The 11,757-nt window shown below is 35.6% G+C and overlaps 1 long non-coding RNA gene across 1 annotated transcript; it reads right to left on the bottom strand.

The window, feature by feature from the left end:
• Window positions 1-3,053: 3,053 nt before the first annotated feature.
• LOC133515829 (uncharacterized) lies at window positions 3,054-10,356 on the bottom strand. The gene is made up of 2 exons (XR_009799079.1): window positions 9,831-10,356; window positions 3,054-9,138 (listed from the first exon to the last, which is right to left on the bottom strand). It is a non-coding gene; the product is annotated as an uncharacterized LOC133515829 (long non-coding RNA).
• Window positions 10,357-11,757: the final 1,401 nt, after the last annotated feature.

Below are 11,757 nucleotides of genomic sequence, written 5' to 3'. Positions count from 1 at the left end.
AGATATTTAGGAAATGCAACACGTGATTGTGTTCTGGTCTAAAATAGGTGTATGTAAGCTTTACAATTTATATTGTTTATTTTTTTATTGAAAGTAGCTGCAGTATTTTGGAAATCCGGTAAACTGGGGTTACTTTGAATCGCGGGGAAACATTGATCAACGATTTACTATAAGGAATTGATTTCTGAATGCTTTCATCGTGTATTTCTGTTAAGGTTGCAAACCACATCTTAAAATTCTAACTAAAGCTTGTGTTGTCTTGTGTTGAAAAATCAACTGCATATTTAAAAAACAAATCCATGGTCAATGTTTCCCCGTGATTAAAAGTAGCTCCAGTTTTCAGTAATAAAGCATGTATTTTGTAACATACACAAGTATTGACTAATCATACCTATACCTTCGTTCGTGCTACAGCACCAAATCATATACAAACTATTTCCATTGAATCATATACATACGAACAACACTCTCGAAAAATAACGTGCTAGTAATACTTCACTTATATATAAAACTATTATTTCACAATGTACTAGACTACTCTAAAAAGCTCTTATAAGTATGTGATTGTTAAAGAAGCCAATGTGCTTCTTACTTTCATAGATTATGTCGCATGGTTAGATACAGTCAGTGCCCTAACATAAGTCAGATCAATACGGTTAAGTGTGAATAGCCTTTATATTAGAGCCTGTTACAGAATTAATGTGTAAAAAGTATTGACCTTATTCACTTTTCTATACAGCTAGTATGGCGACGTGGGTACTAAGTATGGGGCACTTACTGTATCAGGTACTCATTTTATGGTAAAGTCAAGAGTTACTTATGCAGACTGGTACGTACAGCCTCAACACAAGATGAACCTCCGTTCATTAGTTTTCTTTCAAGCTCATTGGTATTTTTGGTTGAGGGCTTTTTGGAATTCTAGTTAAGATAACGTTATGTGCAGAACAATGGTGGCAATTCAAGATAATATTATCGTTCAAATCCTAGCGAAATCTTGTTTCTTTGTTATTCTCCTTTACATTTGTTTCAAATGTTTAATCATTATTTATGGTGAAGTTTAAGGCTTTCGCAACTAAGCGAACCATTTCATTTATGAACTTCTACTGTATTATTCTGTATTATTTTCTTCTATTGAGAAAATAAAGAGTATTTGTATTTATGTGTTAATCTGGTTCATACATTGTCAGATCCAGATATTTAGCTAAATTAAGATATCAGTTTCGTATGGGCCCTCCAAAGGCGTCGTGGGTGTGGTCCATGTTGCTCCTGACTATGGTCATGTCATCGGCAAGGTGGAGGTAGGCCTTGCACCTGTGCCAACGGTTCTTTGTGCAGCCCCACCGGAAGCCGCTCCTGGTCCGGCTCTGCTTGTAATAAGTGAAGTTGTGGTAGACTAGACGCTCCTTTCCCCTGGCCGTCATGAATATGTTTACTGAAATATAAGTTAGTATAAATATCATACGTGGAAAATAATACTTTGCTACTATTTGCAATTGTGCATGAAAGAACTAACTACATTGCCTTGTTTGTGTATTCCCTAAAATTTTGTAAAGCGGTGTTTTTTTTAATAATGGCAAATTAAAGGAGTTGAGTTAAACTATTGACCGCCACAGTCGGCTCTGGCCGTCATCGGAAAGTCTTGCCAAGGACGCCAACGCCGGCTACAGCCGACAGCTTCGCCAATTGAATAGGAAATTTCGTGAAACTCCATAAAGTTCAGTTTCGCTTAAATAATCGCGTGTGCCTGGCGTCCGGGGCGCGGCATATTCCTTCGCCGTCTGGCGTTCAAGAGGTTAAAATGTCATATTATAAGACAGTCTCGTTTACTAGATTGATAAGCATATTTTGAGAGATATAATTACAAAAAGAGTTTTAACGCAACTCTTCCTTTAATATATGATGGGGCGAATTCTTATTAAAATTAATCATTTGTTATCACAATTTTTATTTGTATGTCACAAATCACAATTGTCGAATCAGCAATAAAAATATAATAAAATGTGGTTCCTGTTAGAAACATAGCACAATTATTTACATTTACAGTCGAAGCCATCCTTTCTTGGTCCTCTTATAAGTCGGAGGGTCATGGTTATGTCGTTCGACAACTTTCTCAATGTCCAGGTTCTCCGACACCAAGAGGTACGACTTGCAGAAGGTTTCGGTGCAAATCCACTTGAACCTGTTATATTTATTGCTAGCCCGACCTTTGTTACTGTAAGTGTACTTATTGTATCTGACTAGCTTCTTGCTGTTCGGTAAAGTTATAAGTTGACCAACTGGAAGAAGAAAATATTTGATGAAGGGTTTAAAGAGACGTCAAAGGTACCAGGCAAGTGCACTCAAGTGAGTGCATTCTTTTTACCTGCCTCTAGTTTTTTTCTATGAGATTTGGCTTAAAGGGCTAGCATCTAAGCCATGCAATTAAAAAAAAAAGAGAATTTGACACTACTCGTAAGACTGACAAATCTGCACCATCTGTAAAATACTTCAACCGGCCAACCCAATTACGAGGATCTTTTAGGAAATGAAAACACCAGGGTAATTTTTGTGTGGCGAAAGTGTGTGCTTTTGATTGTGTAGTTTAATGTTTTACACGAAAGACGGGGTTTCTAATTGTGCCTATAAATGGAGTATTAACCACGGGGTTCATATTCCCGTTATCGCAGACGATTCTTAAGTGCTTATCATACGTGAATTTTTTTGTCGACTCTTCCTCTTCTTTTTCGCCATTTTGTTTTAGCCAAATAATGCTCGAGGGGCGTCATGTCTTTCACTAAACGCTTCTTATTATGGTATCTTTCTCTATTCTTCTTCTTAACTCTTTTTCTCTGTCAGGGTTGTGCCTGAGTCTTTGTCTGTATAGTCATTGTTTTTCAGCAGCAGCAGTTCAAGATCGCATACGTTTTTTTGGAATTCACATTTATACCATATTGTTTTAATGGCATTGACACACTGTACACTGATTGTAATTTTTAGGAATACATACAAACATAAATTGGATGAGGAATTTGTTGGTACCAAAGTTTATTTTGGATAGAAAAATGAAACATCAATGGATTTATTTTAATTTACTTATAAATTATAATTAAATTAATTTACAACGACAGTAAAAAAAATGACTAATTCTAGATCACGTCAATCATCATTCCGCCAGTAGATTTGATTTAGTATTTAATAAACTTTTAACTAAACCCATTGTTCAAAACTTGAGATTTTCTGGGAAGCAAATTGTGTTTTTGCTCTTATTCTCCAAGTATAAGCTATTAAACAAAAAAAGAAAAAAAAAAACGTCACAACTTATACACAAAGAAGAGGAAAAGTAGACATGCATCCATAAAACATCGGACGCTTAAATGGAGCAGCATAATGCCGCTAAACTACTACTCTACTCTACTCTGATACTAATCTATCTATTTTGATATATTTGCCATTATTGATCTTACGATACGTGGGAGTCAGATGAATCTTGTTGTCGATTCCTCCTCTTGTCATTATCTATGCACCATTTTGTTTTGGCCAAATAATGCTCAAAGGGCGTCATGTCTTTCACTAAACGCTTCTTGTGATGGTATCTCTCTCTATCCTTTTTCTTTATCTCATTGTATCTGTCAGGGTTATGTAGCTTTCGTCTTAATCTGCATAGTCGCTGCCTTTCAGCAGCAGATAAAGGTCCACTAAGTTTTTCTGGAAATGATATTTACACCATATCATTTTAATGGCATTGTTACTCCGATTATGATTTATAGGAATAAATACAAACCTGAAGTGAATAAGGGATTTGTTTCTATTATTTTTTTTATATTAACTTATAAGTTACATTCTTTGAATATAAAAAGGTACCTAATTGGAATTAATATATTTTTAGTTAATCAATTTTATTTACAAGGACAGTACAATAAATAAATAAATGACATTAATCATCATTTCTTCAGTGGGTTTATATTTATTAAGTTATAAATAAATTACTCGTAACTAAAGTCATTTTTTAAAACTTGAGATTTTCTAAGAAAAACAATACCACGTTGGGTTACTCTTGAAGTATAAGCTACTGATCTATCTAACTTTAATATATTTTCCATTATTAGTCATATGATACGTGGGAGGTAGATGTGTGTGGTTAATGTTGGCCCTGGTAATGTTGGCATCGTAGTCTAAGTGCAGGTAGGACCTGCAGCGGTGGTTGCTGTTGTTTGTGCAGTACCAGCGAGATCCCCTGGCAACTTTGCCGTGTTCGTAATATGAAAAGCCATCGTATAGGTAAATCCGCTTGCCGTTTTGTAATTCTATGAATGAACCTAAAACATTATAAATTTTTCAATGAAGCATCCTTTTTTTCCATTGCTGGTTTCATTAAATGTGGATTATTCCAGTACACGAATGACAATGCAGTATTTGAAGAAATTTCTATTTTACTTCATGTTCACATTACTTCATTTTATAACATATGTTCATGTTTACGTACATTATAAGACAACATATCATATCACTTAACTATATACAGCCTCAACTTCGTCCGGAAAATCTTTGCAACCATGCTTCAGGTGCCGTAGGTCCAGTCAGCAGTTTTTGAAAAATCGTAGCGTTTTTTTACATTATAATACGGTTGTCAAAAATATAGCCGCAGCCGGTGCTCTGCGGTGACGGAACACATATTGGATTCGGATTCGACTCACTACACGTTTGGATAAAGTAACCGAACTGACGAAATAAAAATTTGTGATTCGGCGAAAAGTACGGAAGGCTATCGAAATTAGTCGCCATTCAAATTTTAACCGTGATTGTGGTTGGTTGTGCCTCCGAGCTGATAATCTTTTTTGGGTACTGTGGACGTCGATGGATAGTGTGGACGAACCATTAGCGAATGATGTAGTGAGTGTTGTGTGCAACCCCATTATTTGACAATAATGTCCTAAACGAGGGTAGTTTCTCTTCTCCCCTGCCACCTTCGGCGCCCGCGCCGAATCATCGGACGTGGAGGCCTGCGGCCCACAGTCTGAGCTGGTCCACCAACGCGATCTCCTGACGATTCTTCTCGGTACGGAGTGAGACATGTCGAACGTTCTTCAACTTATACGTAAGTGACACGTTTTAATATATTTACAATGACACAATCCTATATTCTAACTATGAAACCAGTATTCATTTGCTGCAATGATGTATGTAGTTTTTGTCTTTCTCTCTCTCCAATATTTTCTGAGTTTCTCTTTTTCTGATTCGCTCATGTCCGTTATTTAAATTTTTTGTTTCATTTTTATCCATTCCAATGTTTTCCTTTCTCGGTAACGTCTTTGCCTTTCAGCAGCGGTCAGAGGACCCTTTTTGAAGGGCCGGGACTTCAGTGTACCACATAAATTCCGTAAAAAATGTTTGAATATAGTTAAGTCGTTTCATTTTTTGAACGAAACAACACATGAATAAACTTGAACGTTCATAGGGGATTTTTTTTTATCAAGTCTTGTTTTGTTTCAGTTAACAAATGATAATGCAGTATTATATGAAATATGTATTTTTCGAAAAAAAACGGAATCAGCATTGAAAAGCTTTCTAGCAGAAATTACCAAAGAACATAACAACATAAGATATCCATTAATTATTTTTCTTATTCATCCTGGAACGCTTCTTATTGAGTTACCTTCTTTGACAACCTTATTTCTATTTGACACCATCTTTGTAGCCTTTGCCCAATATTTTTTGAAACTTTAATTGAATCTGATGCTGTGAATTTTGTTTCAATGGGACGGACTTCAGGGCAGTTTGGTGGATTCATATTCTTTGGCACGAATTGAACGCTGTTAGTTTTCATTCTCTCTCTGGTTTTCTTAGTGTAGTGGCAGGATGCCAAGTCGGGCCAAAACAGTATACCTCCTGCTTTCGGATCGTGGGTAAAAACGTTTAAGTAGTCACGCTTTAATGTAAGTACGGTTTTCATAGTTGAGAGCTCGTAATAAATGGAGTCGACTTCATCCCGCATTCGCAAATAGCTTGCCATTGGAACCAAAGACTACTTTTCCACAAAGATCGCCTTAACGGTTTCTGCGAGATCCTGTCCTCTCAGTTAGGTGTAAAATTGGGGTCCCGGCAGTGTTTTGTAGCCCAATTTTACGTACGTTTATTCTTCGTAAGAAAGCTATTATACAGTTTGCGGAGCCTTGGTTTTATTGAAGCAGCTTGTTTTAGACTACGTTTTTTTTTGTATTAAATATGTTTTTAAGTTATAGTGTTTTTTAGCCCTTGGAATCATTCAGAATGAAGTTTTTATACTTTTTAGCCACATCTCTGATGGACATACTGGGATTGCTCTCAAAATATTTCCGTATTTTTAAATACATTTTTGAGTTATCCAACGCTTTCGCCCTTTTTAGACTTATCCTTGAATGTTAACTCAGAATAACTCAGGAGTTCGGACCATATTATTAATCGCTTTGTGTACAGTTTAACGTTTTGAAGTTTTGCCAATTTTTATATGCTAATGTGCCTTTCGTAAACATATTTGTTCACAATTAATTTTCCTTGTTATTCATAAAGTTATCAGATCTCTTGTAGAGTCAAGCTTCTCACTCTACAAGCCCTCACTTCACAAATTCTACACCTTAGTCTAAATATATGGCTTGGCCGTTTCGTTAACGTCACGCTCATATCGGCGTTAGGTGAAAAATGTATTCACTATTCATTATTTTTTATTATACAATACTTCTTGTGGTAACGAAAGGCCAAGCCACATATTTTGACAAAGGTGAGTTTGTGAAGTTAGGGCTTGTAGAGTTAGAAGCTTGGCTCTGATAACTTTTTGAGTGCGAGCATTATGATTTCGCCTTGGCAACATTTTACATGAAAATGTTTTTGAAGGGATTTCACTTCTTTTTGTAAGTTGCTTATGACAATCTTCCATTCAATAATTTAAAGCGTCGGGGGTGATTTACTATTAAAAAACCTGAAATGCGTATTTGGGGGCATCTTATATACAATCTCTTTTTTTTACTGATTCCCCATACAAACTTCAACTTATTATCTGGCATAATACAAACACAAGTTATGAGGATTCAAAATAAAACGATGAAGCGCTTTGAGAAAAGGTAGGTAGTGCCCCTGCGCTTCGCTTTGCTCGTCTTGGCGATACGGCTATACAAAAAATATGAATAACAATCTTAAGGCCTTCCTAGTAACCTCATCGATACGAAACCTAATTTAAAACCGTTTGCTAGATATAAAAAAAAAAACAAAAATGTCGGTCTGAAATGTACCATTAAAAATTTGTTACATAATTTTTGCACAAAAGCTAAAAACATTTTATTTTTGATTGAACTCACCGATTACTGTTTTTTTTAAACTCACTAAAAATAACACTTCAAAACCGCGATACCGCTCACGCTCAGTGAGAGTGAGACAAGCACCTGAACTCAAGGCGCCTTAAGTCTTCAAGAGGTGTTTCTAATATAAGTTATGAAAATGAGTTATACAGGTAATTTGAGTAATTCAATTTGCTAACTTTAATATATTTTCCACTGCTAACCCTTTGATACACAGGCGGTGGATGGGTGTGATTTATATTGGCCCTGAGGACGTTGAAACTGTAATCCAGGATGAGAAAGGATCTGCAGCGATGCCTATTGTTGCTGGTGCAATACCAACGCACGCCTTCGGCGATTTTGCGCTGCTCATAATACGAGAAGCCGTCGTATAAATACACCTGTTTCCCGCTGTGCAGCGTTATTAATCCTGAAATATGGTAAATGAATTAAGATTCCTTCCTTATTATGATGAATTGAGGATCTCTTCGAACAGTAAACAAGTATGTCAGTGACCTGTCCGCTGACCAAAACATAATCGCTATCATCGTTATCTTGATCAAATGATTTAATATTAAGAAAACTAGCAGCAGATAACTATATGTCTTTTCCATAGCATATTTGATTATAGTAGGTACTTTTCAAACTCGATGGGTACGCTCACAGGTTGACTTTCAATACTATTTTGCGAGATTTTTCAATTTCAGGTTATAAATTATATGGAGATGACACCTGTCACCAATCGAGTTTGAAAAATACTGTAGTTTCAACAATAATTAATTAATTAAATGTTTTATCTTTAATTTCTATAACTACATCTACACAAATTAAAAACTATCGAGGTCAGATGATCTATACAGGTTTAAACAATTAGATATCCGTACTTATACTCAATAAACATCTTCGCCTATTTTAATTGAAGCTTCACTCCCCGTTTCATGCAGGACTAAATGAGGATCTTATAATCAAACATAAAAATGAATCATGAGTGACAATATATTTCAAAACGCGTTTAACATGACAATTGAAACATTACAGATTTTCTTATGCAACGGTCTCAAGGGTTGCTTAGTTTTTAGTTAATTTCTTTTCAGTGTTTATTTTTCGTCTCGTTTTGATTATTCGCTCATATCTGTTTGATTTTACTTTTATGATAATATGTGTTGGCTTCTCTAGTAAGACCAAATTTTCCTTTGTTTTTGTTTAATTTTTCTCTCCAAAATCGCCTTCGTTTTCCTATCTGATTTGCTTATGTTGGGCTACCTTTTTGATAATCGGTACAAAGTCAACCTTTCTACGTTCTGGGTTGTTCTTATTAAATCAAATAATCGGGTCATTTCCTCGATATTGTCTTTGCCATTCAGCAGCTGATATTTCTGTCTAAATAAGTTATTTCTGCAAAATATAGCTATATAGCTAATTCAGTTGTATGAGTAAAAGTAAAAATTCTGAATAGAAAGTTAGAAAACAAAAATTTGGTAATCTAGCGGCACGGTCTCCAGAGAGATTGATTAATCCTATATTTCATATTACTGAGATGAATCAAAATATGTTCCTGGACTATAAGGTTATTTTTTTCTAAATATGACACTAGTATTCATTTGCTGCAATGAGTTATGTTTTTGTCTCATCTTTCTTTCTCTCCAATATTTTCTGCGTTTCTCTTTTTCTAATTCACTCATGTCTGCTATTTTAATTTGTTTCATTTTTGTCCTTTCTAAATTCTTTTTTTTAATCATTTCATATCTAACTGGATCATTTTTAAGCTTTTCTCGATATCGTCTTTGCTTATCGGCGGCGGTCAGAGGACCCTTTTTTTGAAGTTGTGGGACTTCAGTGTACCAGTTAAATTCTGTAAACAATGTTTGAATTTAGTAGACTAATTTCACTGTTAATGAAACAACACATGAATAAATGCTCACAGGGACATAAATAACAGGTATTTGTTTTTTTTATCAAGTGTTGTTTTGTTTAACTAACAAATCACAATGCAGTATTTGAAGAAATTTATATTTTATTTCATGTTCACATCACTGAATTTTATACTAAATGTATATGCATGTACGTACTTTATCAGATTGTATATGTATATCATTTAACTTATACCTTCTCAAATTCGACCGGGAATTCATAGAAGAGTCTTCAAGAAGAACTTCAAATCTAACGAATGAAGTTATGCAGTACAGTAAATGAGAGCAACTTTATCTGCTAACTTTAATAAATTTGCCACTGCTAACCTTGTTATACAAGGGCGGTGGATAGGTGTGTTCTATTATTGATTACAAAATAATGAATAAACCGGTTTTATTATCTTACTTAAATGTACCGACGTACAAAATGTATTCATTAAAATTACAAGTCATTCCTATTCCTTATTAACTTTTGTTCTGTCTTCGTCTCTGTAAGAAATGTTTTCACCTACAGTAATATATAACGATTCCTGATTTTATTTACTTTGCTTTCCAAGTTTCTGATGTATATAAGTTAATTGTATACAACGGCGACCTGACCATTTTAAGTAATTATTGATAATGCAAAATGTACCTAAAAATAGGGCAATCTAAGCGGCACGGCCTTCAGAATGATTGACTGATCCGTATACCGAGAAATATCAAAGTATGTTCCTGATACTACATTCCTCTTTTCTAAATATTATTCAATTTCTGTAATGTTTTGTTTAGTTTTTGTTTCATCTTTCTCTCTCTCCAAATTTTTCTGAGTTTCTCCTTTTCGGTTTCGCTTAGGTCTGCTATTTTAATTTTTGGTTTCATTTTTATCCTTTCCAAATTCCTTTTTCTATCCATTTCATATTTAACCGGATTTTCCTTTTTAAGCTTTTCTCGATATCGCCTTTTCTTTTCGGCGGCGGTCAGAGGACCCTTTTTTTGGAGCGGAGGGACTTCAGTGTGCCAAATAAATTCTGTAAAAATTGTTACATTGAATAAACATGAGTAAACGGTCATAGGTGCATAAATAACGGGTATTTTTTAGCCGACACATTATATTAATAAAAATCCTTTACTTAATTTTGAATTACAAATAGAAACGAATAGTTCAAATAGAAACCCCGACTAGATGAAAGACTAGATTTTCCTCCAATAGGTACGAGTTCGTTCTTATTTTCGTCAGAAACTACGTGGCGCGCTATACGGCCTCATACAGTTGTATCGCGGAACGCTGTATGCTATGTCGTGATGTAACCTCAAAGGGATCCGCTTAGAAACCCTGTGTTCCTATGTGAAACGGATTTATCGAAGTAAGCCGTTCCCGCTCACGGTTATCGAACCACGATTCCTGACATGAGTCCTAGTCAGGAACTAATTCCGTACCCGGAATATTTCAGGTGTCTACTTGGGGCCCGGCCTTTGGTGGGCCAGATCCCGTCGCTGTCGCCCAGTACAGCTGGCACTATCCGAGACGGAGTTATTGGAACCTCCGTCAAGCCGGTGGATAGAGTCGTCGATTGCCGCAACTGAGCAGCTAAGCGTATTCACCATTTATTTAAACTTCAATTACCTACCCTTAGTTTTCTCTCTCATTGGATATATAGTTGTGTCCAGTATAATAGCAGTACACAAGAATTTGGGTCATTATATTGGATCTTTTTTTCGTGAATACCGGCGTTTTTACTAACTCGCCGAAATTCTTATAAAAACGTAATCCCCACGAAAAACATACAATTGTGTACTACAATTGTAATTTTGTATCTTGCCTCTTATTTCCAATCAAAGCTTTACATTTGAACCCATATCACCCAGAAAAAAATATACTTTTCTATAAGACTATCTTCATCTTATGAGTGAGTGAGTAAGAGACGAAATCGAGGTTTTTTAGATATGAATAAAATCTAAAGTGTGAGAGCTATGCGATTGAAGTTTTTTAGGCTTAATAAGTCCACTATTGACGTTACATCCCGAGAATTTTGTTTATCTGGTGTAATCCAAACCCATGTTATGATGGTTCAAAAAAACGACGAAGCACATCGAGAAAAGGTAGGTAGCTAGGCTAGGTAGTGCCCTTGCGCTTCGCTTTGCTCGTATTGGCGGGGGCACTGCCGTGCCTCCAGTTAATTACCGTTTAGTACACATTAATCTACTAAACGCTTATCAAATGCATGTTATATTTTAAATAATACCGTTGACTATGTAAAATTTAGGGCGACATGACATAAAAAAACACATTAATTTCAATGTTATAACGAAACTAAAGTCTGACAAACACGTAGGTACAAAAAAATTATAGGCGTAAACTAATAGGTTAGTATGTCTAACACGGCCCAGCTTTCAGAGTTAGTGCTAATGGAAACTGTAATATCCGGTGGCATAGTATTTTATTCATCACAACTGTCCACTGTCATGGCAAAGTACTGCTCGCGGGTGTGGCTCAACAGTGCGCATGTGCATCGGTTGGATGTGCACTTGAACAAGCTATGAGATGCATTACAGGAACTATCAAAAGCACCCCGAAGAGT

The sequence above is a fragment of the Cydia pomonella genome, chromosome 3 (genome assembly GCF_033807575.1).
Source record: "Cydia pomonella isolate Wapato2018A chromosome 3, ilCydPomo1, whole genome shotgun sequence".
In the NCBI taxonomy this organism is placed as follows: Eukaryota; Metazoa; Arthropoda; class Insecta; order Lepidoptera; family Tortricidae; genus Cydia; species Cydia pomonella.
Note: the sequence above shows the minus strand (reverse complement) of the source record. Positions and strands in the feature narration are given on the sequence as shown.